The sequence below is a fragment of the Carettochelys insculpta genome, chromosome 2 (assembly GCF_033958435.1).
Source record: "Carettochelys insculpta isolate YL-2023 chromosome 2, ASM3395843v1, whole genome shotgun sequence".
Lineage (NCBI taxonomy): Eukaryota > Metazoa > Chordata > Testudines > Carettochelyidae > Carettochelys > Carettochelys insculpta.
The window spans coordinates 116,366,286-116,388,741 of NC_134138.1; the positions used below are offsets into that span (position 1 = coordinate 116,366,286).

General features: G+C 44.8%; 1 long non-coding RNA gene across 2 annotated transcripts in view; it reads right to left on the minus strand.

The window, feature by feature from the left end:
* Positions 1 to 18,869, minus strand: part of LOC142008643 (uncharacterized) — a 39,042-nt gene extending 20,173 nt beyond the window's left edge. Inside the window, exons 1-3 of one of the 2 annotated variants that reach the window (XR_012644196.1) lie at positions 18,750 to 18,869; positions 14,829 to 14,956; positions 12,853 to 12,922 (exon numbers count right to left, since the gene is read on the minus strand). This is a non-coding gene — a long non-coding RNA (uncharacterized LOC142008643). Of the gene's footprint in view, positions 1 to 12,769; positions 12,923 to 14,828; positions 14,957 to 18,749 lie in introns of those variants that run through there. The other variant, XR_012644195.1, reaches the window with a different exon arrangement.
* Between the last annotated feature and the right edge of the window lie 3,587 nt (positions 18,870 to 22,456).

A 22,456-nucleotide genomic window follows, 5' to 3' on the forward strand; every position in this document is an offset into this window, starting at 1 on the left:
TTCTTAGATTGAACATAAACTCATGTCATGACTTTTCAATACTTAATAATATTTAGATTGTAAACTCTTTGGGACAGAGACTAATCATTGGTGTTTGGCCAGTGTCTATCATAATGATCCCTGTTCTTGCTTGGTCTGTAATTGCAAGCGTGAAAAATATTAATAATAAATAAAATAATTTAATCTTTAGCATTCACTTTGGCTATTTCTACACTACAGAGATCTATGGCTAGACACTACTATTGGAAGATATCTGCTGACAAAACTTCTGTTGACAGATTGTGGCTACAAACAAAAGTGGATCGCTCTGTTTATCCGCTCTTTTCACAGAATGGTCAACTGGAAGCACAGCACACAGAGCTGCCCGGTGACCCAAAAGCCCTATATATCGATGGAGGGTCCCCTGGAGCATCCACATGGCTTTTTTGTTGACAGATTCTGTAGAGAAGGGTGTTCTGACTCATGGGGGAGAGGCAGAAGGCTGTCGACAAAAATGTTCAGTTCTGTTGGCAGAACACATTTTTAGTGTGGAGGCTCTGTGAGTTTTGTGGACAAAACACCCTAGTGTAGATGCAGCTTTCATGATTTCCTTGCTAGTAAATACTTCCATGAAAAGCAACCCAGTCTCTCAAGGAAAAATCAGGTCAAAAGGAGAGTTTGCAACTTACGTAGGTTTTTCAAGTTTTATCCTCACAATTCAGTAAGAATTTTTTTTCAGTTATATTTGACCAAAGGAGTATTTTTCATAACAGTGGCATCCACACATACCAATTCTGTGATGATCCATTCCCAAGTGTAATGTACCTTTTAGAAGATGCTCCCGGTTTAGGTTTTTTGGTGTATTACTAGTCACATCCCCAGTGTTTATGTGAAATGATATTGCCACTTAACTTGGAGTAAGTGGCAGTATTCATAAGCACTATTGCTGAAAGTTTTAAGCTCCCACCCGAGAGTGTCCACTCCATCTTTTCACACCATGCTCTTGAAAGAATTAATTGAGAAAAACAAATCTTTCTGCCCTGACTGCAGAAACAGAGACAATATGAATGAAGATCTAGTGAATAAAAAACAGCAGACTTTTTGAGAACTGTAGTCTCCATGAGTTAATAGAGACCACAAACTGATGCTGTAGCTAACTTAGCGCCACCTCAGTGCACGTGAACAAAACCAAAAAACTCCCCTTTAATAGAAAAGAGAGAGTCTCAACAATTTGACTCAAGCAAGATTTGCCATAGTGTCCACAAAGATGTACTGCAAAAGCAAACATGCTGATTAGGAAAGGCTTCTCACAGGGGGAAACAACCCCTAGTTTAATCAAGGCATATCACTCTTTTTTTCCAGGGCTAACAGTCCGTAATATCCAGAACTGGCTTCCACAGCCCCTTCTTGCAAAGATGTAGAGTTGTACTGTTTCCTTTGTGAGATTATATGCCCAGATGATAGCTTTCACTAAAATCTGTCTGGTTGAAACCAAAATTCCACTCACTTCTTGCAGCAGTTGCCATAGACTTGCTAATGCAAGGCCCAATTGAAAACACATGATATCTAGAAGAATTTGAACACACACAAACACACAGAGCAAACAAACCCAGAGATTATTCACAAGGTTACTTTCTCCTGGCCTGTATTTCAAGCCAGGAATTTGTGTCTGGTTTCATATATAAATGTTAGCATTGACATTTAAGTTTTGCCATATCAGTAAATTCATGGAAGAAAAGAGCCTTCAGCTCTCTCTCACTTCTGACAAAGAGCTTATGTAAGTCCCCAGGAAAAGGGCTGCTGCAGCCATTTCAAATGAAAGGCCTTAACTTTGTTGCAAATCCTTCCTGCCTGTTAGCTTTCACTACTGATACGCTGCAGCAAATTATTTTGTTAAGTAATTTTGTCCCCTGTATCTACTCATCCTTGAGATGCTTGAGGACAAACTTCAGATCTACCTTGCGATTGCTGACAATATTTCTACTGAAGAGACAACTGCTGTTTTCTAATGAGGATACACTATCTGGGCTCCTTTTCCCAGTCTAATTTATAAAGATTTATAATTGCATGAGTTTTAAGAAAAAGAAAATCATCCTTTGGATTTTAGTAATCCACTATATTCTTTCCCTCCTCAGTTCTTAGACCTTTCCCCTAAAGACAGACACGAAGACAACCTTAAGTGACAATGGGCAAATGTGATTTTGTTGAGAGCTGCCTTTTCAATTACTTTATTCCTTCACATTTCTCCTTGCTGACCTAGACCCATCTGATAATCTGACAGAGGTTCTTAACCTTCAGATTAAAATATGCAAATTCTCCTTTCACTTAGGCCACAGTAATATGCATTGTAATTACAAGGAAGTGTTTGGTTGAAGTTTACAAGAACCACCAAGTTGCTTCTTTCATAGCTGGTGACGAAATAGAAAACACAGACATGTTGTAATCAATGCATTTATATACAAACAGATGCACGTTAAATACATCTTAGTGTATTTTATATTTTTTGCAGCAGCAGTGGTTAGTAAATCCAATGCCACTGCCTAAAAGTCAACAGGCCTGATTCCGTCCCTCATGTACTTCATTGCAACCCACATTACAGTCGATAGATTTACATGAGTGTAACGGAGAGGAAAGTTAAGCTAATTGACTGAAGTCCTTCTCTCATATAAAGCCTGATATGTTGCATATTGAAGGAAATTGGAGTTTTCCTATTGGCTTTAATGGACATTAGATTGGTCCTTTACAGAGCAATTATTCTGAAGTTAATGGAATTACTCCAGTTTTGCAGCAAAATGTGCTCAGTTCCCTTAAAGGATAACTATTAAAGTGCAAATGTACATGCTCTAGGCTGGGCATTCCTCCCCCATGCTCCAACCTCTCTCAGCTTCCTTTTGTTCTTTTGCTCCCTTTTTAAGGTATTTTTCCTTAGTTTCATCACTGACAGCACTAAGAAAGAAAGATGTGGCATAACACTCAGAACTGTGTGAAGTCAGCCTACTGAAGGAGATCTATAAGATCAGGTCACAGTCTTTCCAGCTTTTCTCAAGGCCCATACTATGTCTAGGTCCCTGGAGGCTAGGTAGCTTAGTGGCTAGATCACAGAGTAGACAGGCAGAAATGGGAGGGGTGGGTGACACTGGTCTCTTGCCCCCTGTGGTCGTGGCCCAAGAACTGTGAATCATTCTGTAGGTAGTCCTGAAGATTGGGATGTGGCTCCCATAGTCCAGATTCCCCTTAGTTGGGCCCTTTCAGTAGGTTCTCGCCTTTTCCCAGAAGGGGAGGGCTGGTGCTTACTTGCTCCCAGGGCTGCTCAGCAAAGAGGCTGTGGTTCCTGCCCAGAAACCTCTGAACTTCAACCTGCCTCCCTGCTAGTCAGCTCCAAACTGAGCCAGGTCCCCTCCTTTTTTCCTCTCTGTAGGCCTGGCATTGGTGACAGGTAAAGCAGGATGGAGCTAGCTGGATGCTGGGTCCTCCTCCTTTTGCTCTCTCACATCAAAATCACACATTTTATATACCCATGCATCATTTTCTGGTCATACCACCTATTATTACAGGGTAACAAGATATCTGAAATTTCAAAAGTGGAATTTTTCATGGCTAAGGCAATTTCAGCAGGATAGGGTGACCTGAGGCATTACATGGAACAGAAGTCGTGTTTTGTGGAGGCCTGAATTAGGAGGGATGTGGATTACAAATTGTGTTAAACTGTACCAAACATACGGAACATTCTGTATTTACTGCTGAGCACAGCTCCAGACTCAGTTATACTCAATCGCATTGAGGTTGATAGACTAAAGCTATGCAAGAAAAAGGACATTTCTGCAGTTTTATTACATTGTTTAGGTATCCCCTAAATGGTGTGATTCAGTAAAATATTTCAAAATCGTCATTTTTAAAACTGGACAACATTGCAAGTTTTTAATTTTCCATACCTCCCCAGAAGGACTGAGCTGGAGCTCTGGGACCTTCTCAGACTATGGCAGGATGAGGAGGTCCTCCAGGAGATGACAGGCAAGAGACAGAACGCCTTCGCCTTTGCCAAGCTGGCCACTGGCTTGGCCGCCCAGGGACACCCCGCCCAGAGCCAGGAGCAGGTCCACACCTAAGCCAAAAAACTGAGTTTGGGCTACATCTGGCAAAGGGATGCAGCTGGGCATTCAGAGCCAGGACACTCCAGGTGCCCCTTCCACCAGGAGCTACACTGCCTCCTGAGGGCCAAGGACATCTCCTCCAGCAGACCATCCTCAACCTCACAGCAGATGAGCCAGAGCCTGAGGCAGAGGTGGAGAAGCAGCTGGGACCCTCCAGACAGACCACCCTGCCAGACATAGGGCCAGACCCACCCTTGGGTGACTCAAGTGACGTGGCGCTGGTCATTGCTGTGCCCTCACAGTTGTCCAGCTGGGCAACATCCAGCAGGGTATTCCTGGACCTTGTCAAGGGACCCTCCAGTAAGTATCTGGAGTGTTACACACCCCAGGACATGGGGAAATGGTGCTCGCATCCACTGGAAGCAGGCCACCCACAGGGACACTGGCCCCAATCCGGACACACCCTGGAAGGCTGCACGCACCTCCTGGTTCGGGGAAATGGCCGCAGGTGACACTCAGCACCCACTCCTGTGGATAGCACCATGAGCCACACGTGCGGAGGAGGTTAGAGGGGGCCAGACTGTTCCCAGCATGTGTCCCACCCACGTGGGGACCCCTCAGTGCCCAGGATCCCCCAGAGCCACTAAGACATTAGATGCAGGGGCAGAGGGGCTGCTGCCCACAGGGAGTCAGGGGCACAGCCCTCAGGGCTGTGGTGCAGGACTGACATACTATCTTTGTCTTCCCTTCCACCCCTACAGCTTTGTCATCCAAGGACCAGGCAAGCTGCCCCATCCACAGTCAGGAGTCAGGGAGTCCACCAGCAGCAGAGGGAAGGGCCAGAACACCCCCCACCACTGGGGACCCAGCAGACCCGCACCTGGAGGCATGCCACGGATGACAACAATGCCTACATGGCGGTCTTTCATACTACAAGGTGCCTATCTTCTTGGCTTCTGACAGGGGAAACATGGTACCAAAAATTAAAATGAATTCTCTTATTTATCCACAGGACAAGTACAATGTAAGTAGTAACAGCACAATGACCATCCTTTCCCACCAATGTGCCTCATGTCTAATTTGACTGGACTACCCTACTGACGTGATGGTGGCAACAGCTGTGGGCCAAGCTACTCCAAACTTTACTCAAAACATATTCAAATTCAAATCCCATTGAAGTCAGAAAATTTTGCCTGAGTAAGTCTCTGTTATAGCTACAGAATTTGTCATGATAAAATAACTTGCACTTTGACACTAAATATCACTAACTACTTCATAAACATTAGAAACTGAAACACTCTATGGCTTGGAGGTACTGCCCTCCTCATGTGAAAAATCTCATAGTGAATAAGTGGCAAAGAATGAAATCAGAGTCAGAACTCCTGATTCTGAACACCACTAGACATTGCTTTCTTCAGATCATTTTGGCTTCTTTCAATCCCCATTCCTAGACACGCCTTGATGAGAGTCTGATGAGGCTACCGGTGGCTATCATTCCTCTGAGGAGACTAATGCAGTAATGTCAGATAATGCCATCTGTCATGTTGGTTTCTGTGATGTGGACAGCTGTCCATTGGAATCAACCTGAGACCAGCTCATTTTGTGTAGGTTACCTAACACCCAACAGATGGTAACAGCTTCTCATGAACACCAACAATGGCTACATTCACACTAATGAGCTAAAGGTGAAAGCCTGGTATCCCATTACAAGACCCTAAGCTAACTGTTTCCTAAAAAAACAGTATTGTCCAGGATTCTCATTATTAACTGCAGCATTTCTTAATAAAATTACTGATAAAAATCTGGAGAACTAATCTGAGAGAAAAAAATATCACTTACATTGTTACAATTTCCTTGTTAGGTTAATATTGTAAACTTTTAGTGGCTGTCAATTTGGCATCATTAATCACTGGAATATCAGTCTTGAGTTCTGTAGTCTCTTTAAACCAAAGATAATAAATTCCACTCTTTCTCAAAGGTATAACTTTGTAAAGGATAAAGACCACGGAAGTGCAACCTATATATCAGGTGGGAGGGATAGCTCAATTTCCAGAGCATTGGCGTTGTAAACTCTGGGGTTGTGAGGTCAGTCCTTGAAGGGGCCTTTCAAGGTTCTGTGGCAGGTTACATTTTTTTAAAAAATCTGTCAGGGAGGGTGATAGCGCTTGCTGTGTGCCCAGGGGACTGGCCTCAATGACCTCTAAAGGTCCCTTCCAGCTCTGTGAGACATGCATATCTCCTTGTTTCAAATCTATTTGTTTTAATACTAACAGTGTGGCTTTGGTGTCTGGCTTTATGAGTGGGATTGCATCATTCCAATGAATATCTATAGTATTATACACTGCTACCCAAATATTCCTAATGAAATGTGAGATATATCTGTAGGGAAATTCATATTTGTTTAAAATTTTAGTATTTGCATATATTTACATACCCTTTTTTCAGACAATTATTTTTATTGAATCCATTTCTTATGTTCATGAGACACATACTCAAAAATGAATAATTTCAAATATGTAAAAATGGGGACAAAATGTAATTGTAGAATATTCCACACAAAACTATTCCGAGAACTTCTCATACCACTTTATTTCACCTTGTAGTCCTGGAGGTAGCATCATAAACGATCTCAAAGATCAAAAACCTGTACAGATTGAACCCCTCTAATCCGGCACCTTCGGGACCTGACTGGTGTTGGACAAGAAAATTTGCTGGACCACAGGAAGTCAATATTGCCTAGCACATTTCCAACACTTCCCCTGCTCACTGGGCTCTTAGAATAGCAACAGGTAGCCATGTTAAACTGTACTCCAACAAAACAAAGCAGGTTTGTTTTGCTGGGCTCTTAGAAGACATTAAGGGGTAAATTACAACTAAATACCAGCGCAGAACACTGAGAGCCAGGACTGGTGCTGTAAACAAACTTTGTGGGACCACAGGAAAGTTGGCCACACCCAGGATAAATGATCATCCAGCTAACTAAAGTCATTCCAGATCACAGATACTGCCAGGTGGGAGAGTTCCAGATTAGAGCATTTCAACCTGTAATACTCTCGCCATGCAGAAGCTGTTTCTTCTCACAGAGCTGACAGTCCTTGTCTAGGCTGCCTCTTCAGAGTTGTCTTTTGACCACTATCCACTAACTGCTGATGTGCCTATCATCTGCTATGCACAGGGGATGTGCTGTTATACCAGGGGTCTGGAACCGAAATAGAGAGAACAGCCTTTTTTTTTTCAAATTCAGTTACAAAAGCAGTACTTCAAGGGCTGCAGCACATGTGAATACAAAACAATCCTTAATAAATAGCGTTGAACTACTTTTTGTGGCCCCTATTTCAAGAACAGTGCCCACAGAATGATTTGTATCAGTTAGAAGGTTTAAGTTACTTTCACCCCAGGACTGTAATGCAAAAGAGGACAAGGAAATCACTGCACCTGGGGACAGACTTTTAAGCAGAAAGGAGCAATGTTCACATCAACCCACATTCCCAGTCTCTACCTCCCTCAGGCCTCAAACCTGCCCTCCATCTCCAGGCATTACCCACCTCAGCCATCAGCCATCCTGCAAACCCGCCGCCATGCCCCCAGGATTAATCTGCCTCAGCTGATGAGCTCCTCCATCTGTGCACAGGGCAGCTCCTCGCCCTTCTTGAGGAAGAGCTTGTACAGCTTGACATGCAGGTGCCCATGGGACTGGTGCATGAACTCACACTTGGCCAGCAGGAGGTGGCACCGCTCGGGCAGCTCCGCACACTTCCACTGTTCCTCCGCGGCCACCACCTTCCCCCACACCTCCTCATCTTCCTTCACAGCAGGGCTGCACAGCTCCAACAGGGGCACACTCAGCCACCCCTTCCCTCAGCTCTCCTGCAGGCTCAGCACTTCCCCCACCTGCTCCCTGCTCTTCCGCCTCTCTGCCAGCCATTAAAACAATTCAATTTAGTTCTACTTTTTTAGTAGCGGCAGGGCAGGAAGCTGCAGAGGAGTCAGTGGCGGCAGCGTACAGAGCCTGAAAGACTGCTTAAAGAGCCACATGTGGGTCCAGAGCTGCAGGTTGCCAATCCCTGTGCTATGCATTCTCCCCACCACCGGCCACCACAGCTTTTAAACATATGCCAGTTTTAAGTAAACTGCTTTTTGCCCATCTTCCCTGATAACTGCTGTTCTATTTCCCCAATAGTCTCAGAGGGGTACTCATGTTAGTCTGTAGCTTTACAAAAACAACCTGTCCTGTAGCACCTTAAAAACTAACAAATGTATTACATAATGAGCTTTCAGATTTTCAGGTAGTTTACCCATGAAATTTACCCACAAAAGCTCATTACCTAATAAATAAATGTGTCAGTCTTTAAGTTGTAACAGGGCTGCTCATTTTATTTTATTTTATTTACACCAACTTGTCCAGCTGTGTCTGCAAAAGGATGAATTCCAAAATCACTACACTTTAGCCCAGGCCAAATGACCTGTTAATTGCCTACGTGTCTTTTGCGCTCTAGCACAGGCTTTGCTCCTGGGCGTACATCCCAGACGCACATTCCATCTGTCCACTGTTCACAGCGTAGTTTCTATGAAAGAAAGCAGTTTCATTCACAGCACTAAACATTAGAGGCCCAATTCTCCTCTTACCCGCGCAGGTGCGACAGCGCTAACGTCAAAGAAGCGACGCGAGCACGTCGGAGGAGGTCTGTCGTAGAACACAGGCCCGTAAGCTTGCAGAGCGCAGCGTTCCCAGTGCGCAGGGCTGGATCTCCTGCAAATGCCAGCCAGTCATCCACCACCTCTGCTCCCCCAGACACACTTCCCCTGTACGGGCGAGGATTCCACAGCTTTTGTGCCATGTTAAAGCCTCTGTAATCAGCTTGAGAGCTAAGTATGCGGGCTGCTGTGGAAGAGCTAAGTATGCAGGCTGCTGTGGAAGAGCTAAGTGTGCGGGCTGCTGTAGAATAGGTAGCTGCACAGCTCCCAAGGAAGTAATTTGCTTTATTTCTCTGTACGATCCAATGCATCATTTCCAGTATTGACACCAACGTCTGCTCCTTCTACGTGGCTTAACAGTTCCAATTGCTTAATCAAATGAAGCTAAACAAAAAGGAGAGCGTTCACTGACTCTCCGTCTGTGCAGGGCAGATGAAGCTTCTGTCACACACCTACTCCCAAAGGAGAACATCTTCTCGTGATCAGGCAGGGCCTGATCAACTGGAGCCCCTGACCTCCCAGTTACAAGTCTTTAAATAATTATTTTACTTACCGGCTAAGCTACATAACTGTTGACCTCAAATTTCAACATTCAGCTTCCATGTCAGTCAAAGGTAAATAAGGATAAGCTTATGATAAAATATTTCCATACTATATGAATTTATTTTTCCTAACTGGTATATATAACACCAATGAAACGATTTCTCTCTCTTGATACACAACAGAGCTCTCTGAAGCTTTTTTGCAAAGCAACATAATCCAGAAATCTGTCTACTTGAATTAAATACCTTTCCAATGATAGAACCATCATGACATTAACAACTAGGAGCCAAAACCTTAAATTAATATGTTCCAAAAATGTCCAGGTAGCCTTATATTTAAATTTACAATAAATTCAACATCTCATCTTCAATCTTCTAGGGGACAGAATTTCATCTTCTGCTTCGCACAGGGGAAGGGAGGTACCTTCCCTGAGGTACCTCAGTTACATTCCCCACTTTTCTGGCTGATTCTGTTCTGCACCAGACCCAGAAGAGTTTAGAGCAGCCTGAGGCCTGCTCTAATGTACACCAGATGGCAATGCTTCTTCAGAGAATGGCCACCATCTATGGACAGCCAAAGCCCAGTGTGCTCAAATGGTGGAACTGGAAGGGATAGAGTGCTAGAGCTACACTGTCTCTGTGACAGCAGAGGAGTCTCCCAACATCAGGAGATGAGCTCTGACTGAATCCTGTCTTCCTTGTGCCTCCAGAGCAAAAGCTTAGCAAAGCAGAGTAAATCTGGCTGTATAAATATTAAATGTACAAATAAAACTAAAATAATACCACTTACATTATGTCTAGTTTGGATCATTAGCATTTTAGTAATGCAGCAGAAGAAAAATAATTTGCTTTATTTCTCTGTACAATCCAACCAATCTATTTATTACAAGACCAAACATCTGTCCTGAGTGATAATAACTAATACAGACCCCCATCATTTTGTATGTGTAGCTGAGATTATATTTTTCCAATGTGTGTTATTTTGCATTGATCAAAACTGAATTTCACCTGCTAATGTGTTGGCCTGTCGCCCAGGTTTGTGAAATCCCTATGTAATTCTTCTCAGTTAGCTTTGTAATTAACTACAGGACAGGACAAAGAAAGGGGCTTTAGGGACTGCAGCTCCAGGGCTGCAGGCTGGATTGGTCCTGCAAAAAGGTCTCTGGGGTGTCAAAAGTGCAGGTCTTTTTGCAAAGCCCCTTAGGCTTTTCCTTTCCTGGGAACACCTAGCCTAGCTACTTTCTACTCCACTAGCCCAGGAACACAGTAGAGTAGGGTAAAATTTGCGAGGGTTCCATGCTGAGAACCCTCACAAATGTTGAATTTCATGAATACAGTACAGTACTGCATAGCAGCCACTCCCGCCGGGATCCTGGCTGCTGGGGCTCCTACACAGAGCCTGAGGGAACCAGAGACTGCCAGCACTTCTGCTTGGCACCCTAGGGAAGCTGCGGCCGCCAGCACTCCTGCCCCAGGCCCTTGGAAGCAGCAGCCGCCAGCGCTCTCTGTCCTGGAGCCCTGGGGAAGCAGCTGCTCACAAATACTTGAATTCGTGAACCTTAGGTTCGAGACTGTTGAGACCCTTCTGTATGTTAGCTTCCCGGGCCAAACTCATCCATAATGTACCAGTTGAATTTGGCATGTGATTTCCAACTATAAATTGATATCTCTTGGAACCAACAGCCATCCAGATATTGAGCCATTGATCACTACCTGTTGCACCCGACCATCAAGCCAGCTTTCTATCCATTTTATAGTGCAAGGATCTAATCCATATTTCCTTAACTTATGGGCAAGAATGTTGTGGGAGACTATATCAAAAGCTTTGCTGAAGTCAAGGTATATCACATCCACTGATTTCCCCATGTCCCCTGAGCCTGTTACCTTGTCATAGAAGCTAATCAGATCACTCAGGCAGGACTTGCCCTTGTTGAATCCATGTTGGCTACTTTTGATCACTTTTCCCTCTTCCAAGTGCTCCAAAATGGATTCCTTGAAGATCCTTTCCGTTATTTTCCCAGGGATTGAGGTACGGCTGACCGGTGTATAGTTCCCTGGATTGTCCTCCTTTCATTTTTGAAAGATGGGCACTACATTTGCCTTTTTCCAATCATCTGAGATCTCTCTGGATCTCCAAGAGTCTTCAAAGATAACAGCCAGATAATTTCCAGAGCACTGAATAGGGACAGGAAGGCTTTTAATCTCACCATGTAATTTGCCTTTTCTACTAAAGGAACTGAAGCTCTCTGTGCCTTAAACAATCCTCATATATTACTGTTTTATTTAGGGCCAAATCTGGATGCTTCCTTTGTCCTCGTGGAGACTCCAGTTGCAGCAGAAGTGGGCAAACTTCCCTCCACACCCCCACTTCCACAGGGATCTGGGTGGAAGTTAGGGTGCAGCAGGGGGCTCAGGGCTGGGACATGGGTTGGGGTGCAGGTAAGAGACAGAAAGAGAAAGAGAAGGGGGAAAAAGCAGCAGACAAATACAAGGAGACGAGAAAGACAAAAAGATTACAACAAACAAGGAATAATGCATGTCAGAGCTTAGATCTCTTAAAAAATTAAACATCTCAAGTAGGTTGCACAGGATTTCATCACAGAGGCCAAAACATCTCTGACCCCAGAGTTCGCTCTTCTCACTACATGTATACACAGTCACCAAATGTTACTTTGCTATTTACATTTGTCACTGGCATTTCTGAGTAAAAATAAAACAGTAACTTTCATCCCCGTGGTTCTTATTCCATGAAATGTGAGGTTATCTTGCCCCATCTATGTTAAGCCCGAATCCCTCCCATGGAATTTAGTGAGTTCTGCTTTCAAATGGACAGATAGGAGAGTATAACTCATGAGCTGGCATCCTTAGTCTCTTTCCACAGTACAGCTTTTAGTCAGATTTGTAATGGCTTCTTAAAGTGCTTGGCTCTGAACAGCATATTTTACACAAAACAATGTTGATTAGTAACTGGAGGCAGCTAACCTCACGTATATAGTTGTATTTCTGTGGCAATGGGTAAGCCTTAAGTCTTGATTAAGGGAAGGGTGCTTAAATAAGCATGTTGCTTTAAACATATGTTAATGTCACATTTAATCTTGTGTTTAAATCAGTGGGTCTCAGCTCACAGCCACTTGTGACCCAATCAGCATGCAGGTGTGACTCATGTGGGTCGCCAGAGCCATACAGGTAGCATACATATTCAGATATGACTCACATTACGCATGCCCAGCCAACACAGGTAAATTGGTGATTTAGATCCTTTTCTACACAGGGATGAACAGAAGCGTGAACTCAAGTGTTTCCTGAACCAGGGATTTATTTAGCTGCATGGGCAGGGACTCATAACTGTTTCTATGCAGTCAGTATGGCTGTTCTCCTTCCCTCTCTGCTGTCAGCGCAATAGGGCATCCCAGTACTCTGCCTCATTTACTGTTCATGCTCCTTCATGACTTGGTCCTCTAGAGCCTCAATGTCTTGCTGAACCATCAAGATGACCCTGAAATGCAGATTTAGGCAATGTGGTAAGGATAGACGCACACACTCACCTGATAGACAGTTGCGCTGCTCGAAGAAAAAGCTACTGCGTGGCCACAACCCAATCAGGTTTTGGTGTTCCTGTGTCAAAGGAGAGTATCACAGATTCATTACAAAATCTTGATAGTACTTGCAGCATGGCAAGGTGTGAACTTTTTCAGGTGATGTAACCAGGGTGAATGATGACTACTTGCTCAGAGGCCTATCTGTTCCCACCAGTAGAAACACTCCCCACCTATGCTCTGTGAGCTCCACTCTTCCCTGCTTCAGGCTAGCACTTTACAAACTTCATTTCGTTACACTCGAGTGCCCAGACCCTTGTTGTCTGGAGATCTACCCTATAGACTAATCATCTCCAAGCAGGGTGCCCCAACTCACTGGTTTACCTCAGTTCAATACTCTCCTTAGTACCAGGCACTTGGATGTATCTATAGTAAAACTAACAGAGAGGAAGCCGTGCTAGTCTATACACTATCAAAACAAAAAGCAGTCAAGTAGCACTTTAAAGACTAGCAAAATAGTTTATTAGGTGAGCTTTCAACAGCTCACCTAATAAACTATTTTGCTAGTCTTTAAAGTGCTACTTGACTGCTTTTTGTTTTGATAGTAAAACTAAATTGAAGTTTGTTTAACGGATCTCGACAGGTTCAAGTAGAAGCAAGTTTAGGGTTTGGAAACGTGAGGTTACAAGTAAAAGAAAAACATAAAACTCAAATGTATAGCCTATAATTACTAGCAAGTTATTTTCCTGTCCAATAAGCTCTATCTCCCACCATAGTTAGTCCCTAAAGTTCTTGTCCAGCTCAGCAACCTGGGATTCACCTTTCATGAGACTCCTTACAGCAGAGGCATTCCTCTGTAAAGGTAATGACTTGTGCCATTTCCTCTGTTCTGATATCATTATAGGCATGGGTTCTGACTCCGCCGGTGCTACTGGGCTAGAGCTCACACAGAAAAATATGGTGGGTTGCTGAGCACCCACCAGCCACCTACTGATCCGCTGTTTGGTGGCTCCACCAATCAACTTCTCCCTCTCCTCTTTCCCCCAGTGCCTCCTGCCAACCACTGACCAGCTGTTCAGCAATGGGTAGTGCCAGGGAAGGGAGCCGGGGAGAGCAGGAAGAAGCAGACCATGCTCGGCGGGAGGGATGGACTGGACCCAGGAAGAAGCAGGAACAAGGTAGAAAGAGGAGTGAGGGCAGCTCAGGCAGACCAGTGATTGAGCACCCCCATGGAAAGCTGAAAGTCAGTGCCTGTGGTTACAGGCTATTGTCTTAGCCCAAGAGCTCCCCGCTTCAGTGAGCTCTTCTGCAGGGTCATTTATGTCTGTAAATGCTCACGTCTTCACCTAATCCAGTGAACTAAGTGCTATCTTCACGGGTGTCCACTGTGCTCAGCACCGAGTTAGCCCAGAGACCCCTGCAGGTGACACGCCTCACTTCAGAAGTTTTGCAACCTCAGAGCCCAGATTTTACATCTCTCTTCAATTGTTTTCTGCACACACATCTCACAAGAACCAGGGCCATCAGTAAGTGCCTAGCTTTCAACAGAAACCACACATAACCCCACCTTTGGTAAAACATGGAGAAGATGGCTGGATGCAGGAGGAATGGATCTGCCTGGGTATGCCTAAATCAGATGAGGCTGTTTGCCAATTATAGTAGATTATCCCCTCAATCCCCTTTCCTAAGAATTATTAATCTCCCAGAACAGTTGTTTTAATCACTCCATCTAGGTTACAATAATTTTACTTTAAAAAAAACATTATTACATCAGTAACTGTGAACATAGAAGTAATAAAGGCAAAGCCTCAGTGGTGTGATTAACTGTCAAGAGCACATAAAAGTTCATAAAACATTGAGAGAAAGTAGATTCTGCCAGAAGCAGTGACTTATGAGCATTGTTCACAGAAGGACATGTGAATGGGGAAGCCTGGAAACACTTCAGGTGCTGGATTTTGTTTCTTATCCTATCCTGTTTCACATACTTGAATTTAAGAGAAGTGGTGAGAGGAAAGCTCTTTCCCATGCTGTGCTTGGAGCTTCTCTCATGATTACATGGCATCTCGTCTCAGCAGTGGTAACAGAAACAAACATCATGAAAGCCATCTCATCTCTGCATAGGAAATATAAAAAAGGACTGGCTGTGGTCAGAAACGGTTTTGCCATCACTGCAGATTTTATTGCCCGTTATTAGAGACCCTGCTGCAGCACCTCGAGGAGGAGGCCAGTAGCAGAACTCTGCTGACCAGAGAGAAGGAGGAGTAGTGTGCTAAAGGATCCTGAGAAGAGGAAAAAATCTGAAGAACCTACGAGAGGAAGAGTGGGGGACTAGCAAGAGCTAGTTGCTTGTCTCTATTTGTCCATCAGCAGGAATCCCGGAAAATAGTCTCCTTTCCCTGTAGATTTTATTCTGGGAGTTAGAGAGTGGGCTGTGCCCCATACATAAAGAAGAATATCAATTGTATCTCCTTCAGGAGCAATTTAGTGTGGTGGTGTCACATTTGGCCTGAACAAACAGGTATGTTTTCAGACATCCAACTGTTTTCCAATGTATTCTGCCAGTATTAACTCATGTTTAACCAAAACATGATTAAATGGGTCTACATCTACACTACAAGATGAATTCAAATTTAATAATATCAATTTTATAATGCTGGAATTTATAAATTCAAATTTGGCTATGCTCACCTCTCCGCATGCTCCTCACAAAGTCAACTTCTTGCTACCACTTTCAATTGGCAAACATCAACTGTTGCAGCAGTGTATTGTGGGAATCTATCCCACAGTTCCCTCACCCCTGTAGCATTCTCGGTATGTTCGCAGGTATGTGGCATCATCTTCCCACATTGCATTATCCTCTTTCCCCTCCAGTGGTAAGTGGTAAGCATGGTGGAAGGAAGGAAAACTAGCGCATCAACAAAGATTGCCAAATGCACAGAAATCTCTTTCTTCTGTAACTGAATTGCTTTTTGGAACTGTAGCTGTAACTGAATTATGGAGGATTTTATAAAAATCAGCAGGTGTGTGTCTTCTTAACTGACCTTTCACTGACAATCCCCACTCCCTTGATTACATCTGATCCCTGAAATAACACAGGGACAATGAAAAGCTTTACGAAAGAGTTGATAATAACGTTTTCAAAAAAAGAGAGCTGTTGAGAGGAGGGTTTTGGGTTCCCAGTTCACTACACAGCTTCTGTGCACAGTCTGTATTCTCAACTGGCCCTCAACCCACTCTTCCCTATGTGAAGAGGTCCAAAGTTAGAAGAAAGAGAACAGAAAAGGCTAGGAGAAAAGATTTTTGGCTTCCCTCTTCATTACCCAGCCATTGCCAACACAGGGGATGGGGAATGGAGCTCACCAAATTGCATTGCCATTTTGGAGATTGAATGTGCAGTTGATATGGTCCCCAAAATTTTTTTTGGCTGTGGGGTGCGGGGTCCATGGCTCAAGGGCCACTTGAACCACTCCCCGCAGCTCAGCAATTTGTAGGTGCTGGGGAGACTTCCTTCCAGTAACAGCTAGTCCCCTCAGTCCTTGGGGAGGCCTTGGGGGCAGTTTCAGTGCGGGAGCCAGATGAGGTAGTCTCCCCTGGGTGGCTGCAAGCCTCGGCAAGCAACAGCAATACCCTGAAAATCTTAGCCGCTGCAGGAGACTTTCCCCATGTGGCAGGAAGCCCCAAAAATCTTTCACGCCTGTGGAGCCCTAACCTAGCGCAAGCCAGGATATGGTGGTGCCTGGCAGCATGGTTAGCACTGAACATCAGGCTCATTCTTTCATTGGGTCAGGGTCTAGCTACATGATGTGCGTGAGTGTGGGAAAGACCCCAACTGCATGGCGCCTGTGGAGAAGGGAGCGGGGGGCTTGCACAAATGTAAACTTCTGAGAAGTTTCTCAGCGTCTTATGCGAACATGATCCCCACAACAGCCTTGCTGCCACATCGTGCGGTGGGGCAGTGGCTGGTATCAGGCAGCACAGAAAAAATAGCAAGCATTCAGCTAGCAGAGGTAGAGACAGAACCATGAATTCCGTGCTGGGGCTATATGAAATGGGTAAATGCACTCACAGCGCTAACAGCAAAGAAAGAAAGATGTTTCTCAGCCTCTCATACAAACATGAGCCCACAGTCACGGGTTTCCGGGTCTTGAATTGAAATTCACGGTCTTCCTGTTACCTAATTCCTGTACACCTGGAGATCAACTGCCAGAACAGAGCACTGTGGGGCATTGTGGCTTACATACAAGACATTTCTGGAGGCTAATATATTCAGTTTTAAGACATGGTGCTTCCACACTGGCCTTTATTCAAACTTTTGAATTCAAAATTGATGCTACATCCAGCTGATTCCAACAATATCAATATTAGTGCTTCCTAAATTGAGCTAACGGTATTTACAGTGCAGACAGCCACATTGTAATATTGAGCTAACTGCCTTAAACTTGAAGTTATCTCATAGTGTAGATGTAACCTAATAAAATGTAGTCCCTTTCCAAAGGGGTGGCTGAACCACTTCCTTTTTGTCAGCCCAGTGCTTCTTATCAACAGTATTTGGTGTGGTTCCTCCCTCTCCTCGTAGTCACGTTCCGAGTTCTTTCTGATGCCTTCTGCCTCCACCTGAAGTGACTTCTCACTGCCTCAAGTACACATGGGTGTGGTCCCTGGAGGAAATCAGTACTAATACTGCTAGGAGGAAAGCTGTGAAAAACCAACTACACGGGCCAATAAAGGTAAGTTTAAAAAAAGAACAGAGGAATGAGACATCAAAAATAATAGCATAACAATGGAACTGGAAAATAGACAGGAACAGGAATATAGAAACAAGGACAGAAAAGTGGCACTTTAAATACTAACAAATTTATTAGAGTACAGTAAACCCTCAAAATGCATGATTGTGAGTTGCGCTTAACGGCTACGGCTACACGTGAAGCCTACATCGAAATAGCTTATTTCGATGTAGCAACATCGAAATAGGCTATTTCGATGAATAACGTCTACACGTCCTCCAGGGCTGGCAACGTCGATGTTCAACTTCGACGTTGCGCGGCACCACATCGAAATAGGCGCTGCGAGGGAACGTCTACACGCCAAAGTAGCACACATCGAAATAAGGGTGCCAGGCACAGCTGCAGACAGGGTCACAGGGCGGACTCAACAGCAAGCCGCTCCCTTAAAGGGCCCCTCCCAGACACAGTTGCACTATACAACACAAGATACACAGAGCCTACAACTGGTTGCAGACCCTGTGCCTGCAGCATGGATCCCCAGCTGCCGCAGCAGCAGCCAGAAGCCCTGGGCTAAGGGCTGCTGCCCACGGTGACCATAGATCCCCGCAGGGGCTGGAGAGAGAGCATCTCTCAACCCCCCAGCTGATGGCCGCCATGGAGGACCCGGCAATTTCGACGTTGCAGGACGCGGATCGTCTACACGGTCCCTACTTCGACGTTGAACGTCGAAGTAGGGCACTATTCCGATCCCCTCATGAGGTTAGCGACTTCGACGTCTCGCTGCCTAACGTCAAAGTTAACTTCGAAATAGCGCCCGACGCGTGTAGCCACGACGGGCGCTATTTCGAAGTTAGTGCCGCTACTTCGAAGTAGCGTGCACGTGTAGACACAGCTAACATGAGTTAAGCACCACTCAAAATCCTGCTCCCCATCCAACCCTGGCTCAACCCTCCTGGCCCCCTGCAGCTCCAGTTCGAACCCCCTGTGTGCAGCTCTGCTTCAACACCCCCCCCCGGCACCAGTTCAACCCCCCCTCCAAGCATGACTCCGGCTCAACTTCACCCCACTGCCCTCCCTGCAGCCCAAACCCACCCCAAGCTTAATCTCCCTGCCCCTGTCCCATGGCCCCAGCCCACTGCCAGGCTTAACCCTCCCCAGCTGCCCCCACAACCCTGGACTTACCTTTCAAAAGGAGCTACAGTAGTACGTTTGTTCTGCCAGGGGTCAAAAGCTGCTCCCCTGACTTAAGCGAAATTCAAGTTACGTGAGGCTGTGTGGAAATGCAATCCTCATGTAACTCAAGGGACAACTGTATTAGGGAAGAAGACTAGTAATTAATAATCAATAATAAACCAACTCTCTATCTCCCAACATTCACTGATTCCTCCAAAGCCAAGCTCTCTTCCTGACGCATTGCCCAGGCAGGTGATAGACAGACGCCCTGTGTGGAGACAGAGGCTATGTCTACACTACGAGATAATATTGATTTTAAGTAATTTAGACCAGTTTTACCAAGTGTCTGTCTTCACTGTAAATTCCATTAGCTCAATATATGGTGCACTAAAATTGACATAATATCAATATCATATCGTAATAACCTGACAAGTGTAGTGTTCAGTTCAAATGTAAAATTCTGAATGAAGGGTAGTGAGGAAGCACGATGTCCTTAAATCAAATTCGATTAGCTTCAGAGATGTCCTGTGTGTGCTCCACAGTTCTCTACTTGGGCCCCTGCATCTCCACTGCTCTCAGGTGCAGAGGAATTTGGCAACAGGAATACCATTTCAATTCGGCACCTGGAAGCTCATGGCTATAGGGTCATGAGAGGCTGAAAAATCTTCTTTGTGTTTGTTATTAGCACGGCTGTGGGGTCTGTGGTTCTGTATATACCCTTCCTAGCTGCCTTTGTTTTCTGCTCTGCCTGGTGCCAGCTGCTGCCCCGCCCCCTCCACCCCCACACCCCACATGGCAGCTAGGCTGTGGATGGGGGTCGTGCTTGTATGATACGATGAAAAACTTCTTTTCAGCCCTTTACATGTTGTTCCGTTCCCCCCCACATCTACTCTCCCTTCCCTCCCTGCATGGCACCACGCATTCTGGACCTTTCCCTCACCATCATCCCCTGGCAGCTAGTCTCGGGGTGGGGGTCGTGCTTGGATGAGAAACTTCTTTTCAGCCGCTTACATTTAGTCCTGACCACCACATCTCCTCCCTTCCCTGCCTCTGGAGGTGTCACACAGTCTGGAATTTTCCCACACCCAGCAGCAGCACGTGGCTTGACCCCAAACCAATGGAAGGATGCGCTGCACAAGGTGCCACGCATCTTGCACACAGTGAGGGTCCTGTAGTCGGACAGGGGAAGTCTCCCTGGGCAGTCACGATTTTCAGGTGCTGGCTGTAATTGTGGGTCTTTTAGCCACCCAAGGGAAGTCTCCCTCAGTGGCCACAATTTTTGGGTGCTGGCTGTAGCCGAGGGTCTTTTAGCTGCTGCAAGCCATAACTGTTTCAATGATTCATTGCACTGAATGTAGCGCCCATATCTACTTAAACCAGGCGTGTCCAACCCGCGGCCCACGGGCCGCATGCGGCCCTGGACAGCTAGTAATGCGGCCCCACAAGATCGTAAACTTTTAACATTATTATGTGATTTATATACATTAACTATATTATATATTTTATATGCGACCCAAGACAATTCCTCGTCACTCAGTGCGGCCCAGGCAAGCCAAAAGGTTGGACACCCATGACTTAAACAAATTCTTGTTCTAAGGGTCTTCTTTTCTAAAACTTTGCCAGGTTCAAACCCAGACCCAAGCCTGGGCACGCTGTGAATAGGGACAGGTAGTGGGTCTCCCTTGGTGCTCACTATATTCAGGTGCTGGCTACAGTCTACGGTCTTTTAGCTCTCCAGGGGGAAGTCTCCATTGATGGCCACGATTTTGGGGGGCTGGCAGCTGCCCGAGTAAAGTCTCCAGTTGCTGATACAGATGGAGTTGGGGGGAGAGGAGCATTTTTGTATAAAGTTTTTGCGTTTATTTCAAATTACAAATTGAATTTTTTAAAGGGGGGTTGGCTGATGGTAAAGAAGAGGTGGGGGCATGAAGGTTTCTCAAAAATCAAAAGGAGGGCATGATGCCCAAAAGCTTGGGCACCATTATCTCAGAGCATTTGCAAGTAATCTCATCAGAGAGCAGAGAAGGGGTTTAGCAGGGACTCTCTGAGTTGTGCTATCTTGCTTGGCTTCCAAAACAAAACTGAACCTCTACTTTCTCATTTATGTCAATGGGTCCATGCAGCTCTGATTTTCTCATTGATCCAGTTGACTGCTTGCAAGATTACCCCCCACAGAAGTTTTGCTACTGACCTCAGTAAAGGTTTCTGGTTCCTTCTGTACCAGGGGCCCAATGCCCAGCACACAGTGAGTTGTTGCCAGGGGGCTCCGATAGCTATCATATGCAAGTCACTTTCTCTCTGCCTTATTTTTGCACTTGTGTTATTGTGAGTCTTGATCCACACTAAGATCCATCACGTCTGAAAAAGGCAGAAAAAGACAAAAATGACTGCACTGTATTTTCATGAGAGAGGCAAGTATAATATGTGTTTTCTCTCCAGAACCTGCTGACATATTCTTGCAATCTACCACCATAATTAAACTATAATTATTTATTATACCTTTACTATGGTTTATTTTTTCTTGGAGACAGTAAATCCCCCACTAATCTTTTCAGAGATTGATTTTTAAATGTCCACTGTTTGCAAAGGGCAAGGTTGTTAGGTAATTTTGAGCTAATAGCTCTGTTATTATTAAGCAATATACAACATAAATGATGGATAAATCTCAGGGCAGGGACTCGTTGAAGCACAAATGAGATACCTTATTTTATAGCTGGACCGGGCTAGTCAGTAGAAGATTTTCCTTTGTTGATCAGCTGGTGTACATCTATAACTTGCTTTGTTAATTTCCATTGTGGATGGATTTTAAAGGAATCTTCCCCCATCAGGGAAAACTTACAGGGTTTCTTTTGTTGTACCACCCCCTCAGTCCCCCCTGCCCTTTTTGTTTTTAATTTGGTCTTTTTACGCTTTTCTTTCCAAAGGACTTGTGACTTTTTGCAGTTCCAACAGCACTTATTTTTTGAACAGTACATATGCACAGCATGAATGTGTACTTGGTAGCTGGCCTGTGAAGTCTACTGCTGCTGTAATTTGGGACAAGTATATACCTTGGAAAAGTATCCCTTAAAATGTTCCAATCTGAATATTTTAAATCACACAAAATAAATATTTCAGGGTGCCAACCTGTAAACCATTCGTTGCTCCTACTGAAGCTTGATGCATTTACTGCTGTTGCTCTTTGTTAAAGGGCCATACATATTTATTACATTCAGGCATCACAACGAATAACACAGGTTGTGTATATTGGCTAACAAATTATTTGCTGTCCTTTAGCCTGAGCTTACTACATCAAAAATTGCATCCATGGAGATTTGGAATTATGGTGGCAAACAGGAAACATGGATCAATTTACCATTTTGGGCTTTAAAATTCCACCTGTCCTAAAGGGCAACAAAGAACATAACATCCTGTGGAATTAAAAAAAAAAAGGCTCCCTTTCTGTGAGAAAGGTGGAATTTTAATGTGACAGGAATGTCTCCCATTATGCCTCAAACTCAGCAAATGAGGACTTGGACCAGCCTCCCGCAAAAAAACATTTGCTGCAGGAAGTTGGGCACTCCCGTTATGGTAACCTTCCCTCTGATGAGGGCATATAAAAATCACTTCCCCTGTGATCCACCATATTAGGGGGCACCAGGCTCCTAGAAGTGATACCTTTTGCCTCAGAGCTCCTTTTTGCCCCTTGTCAAAATTAATGATTCCATCCTACTTAT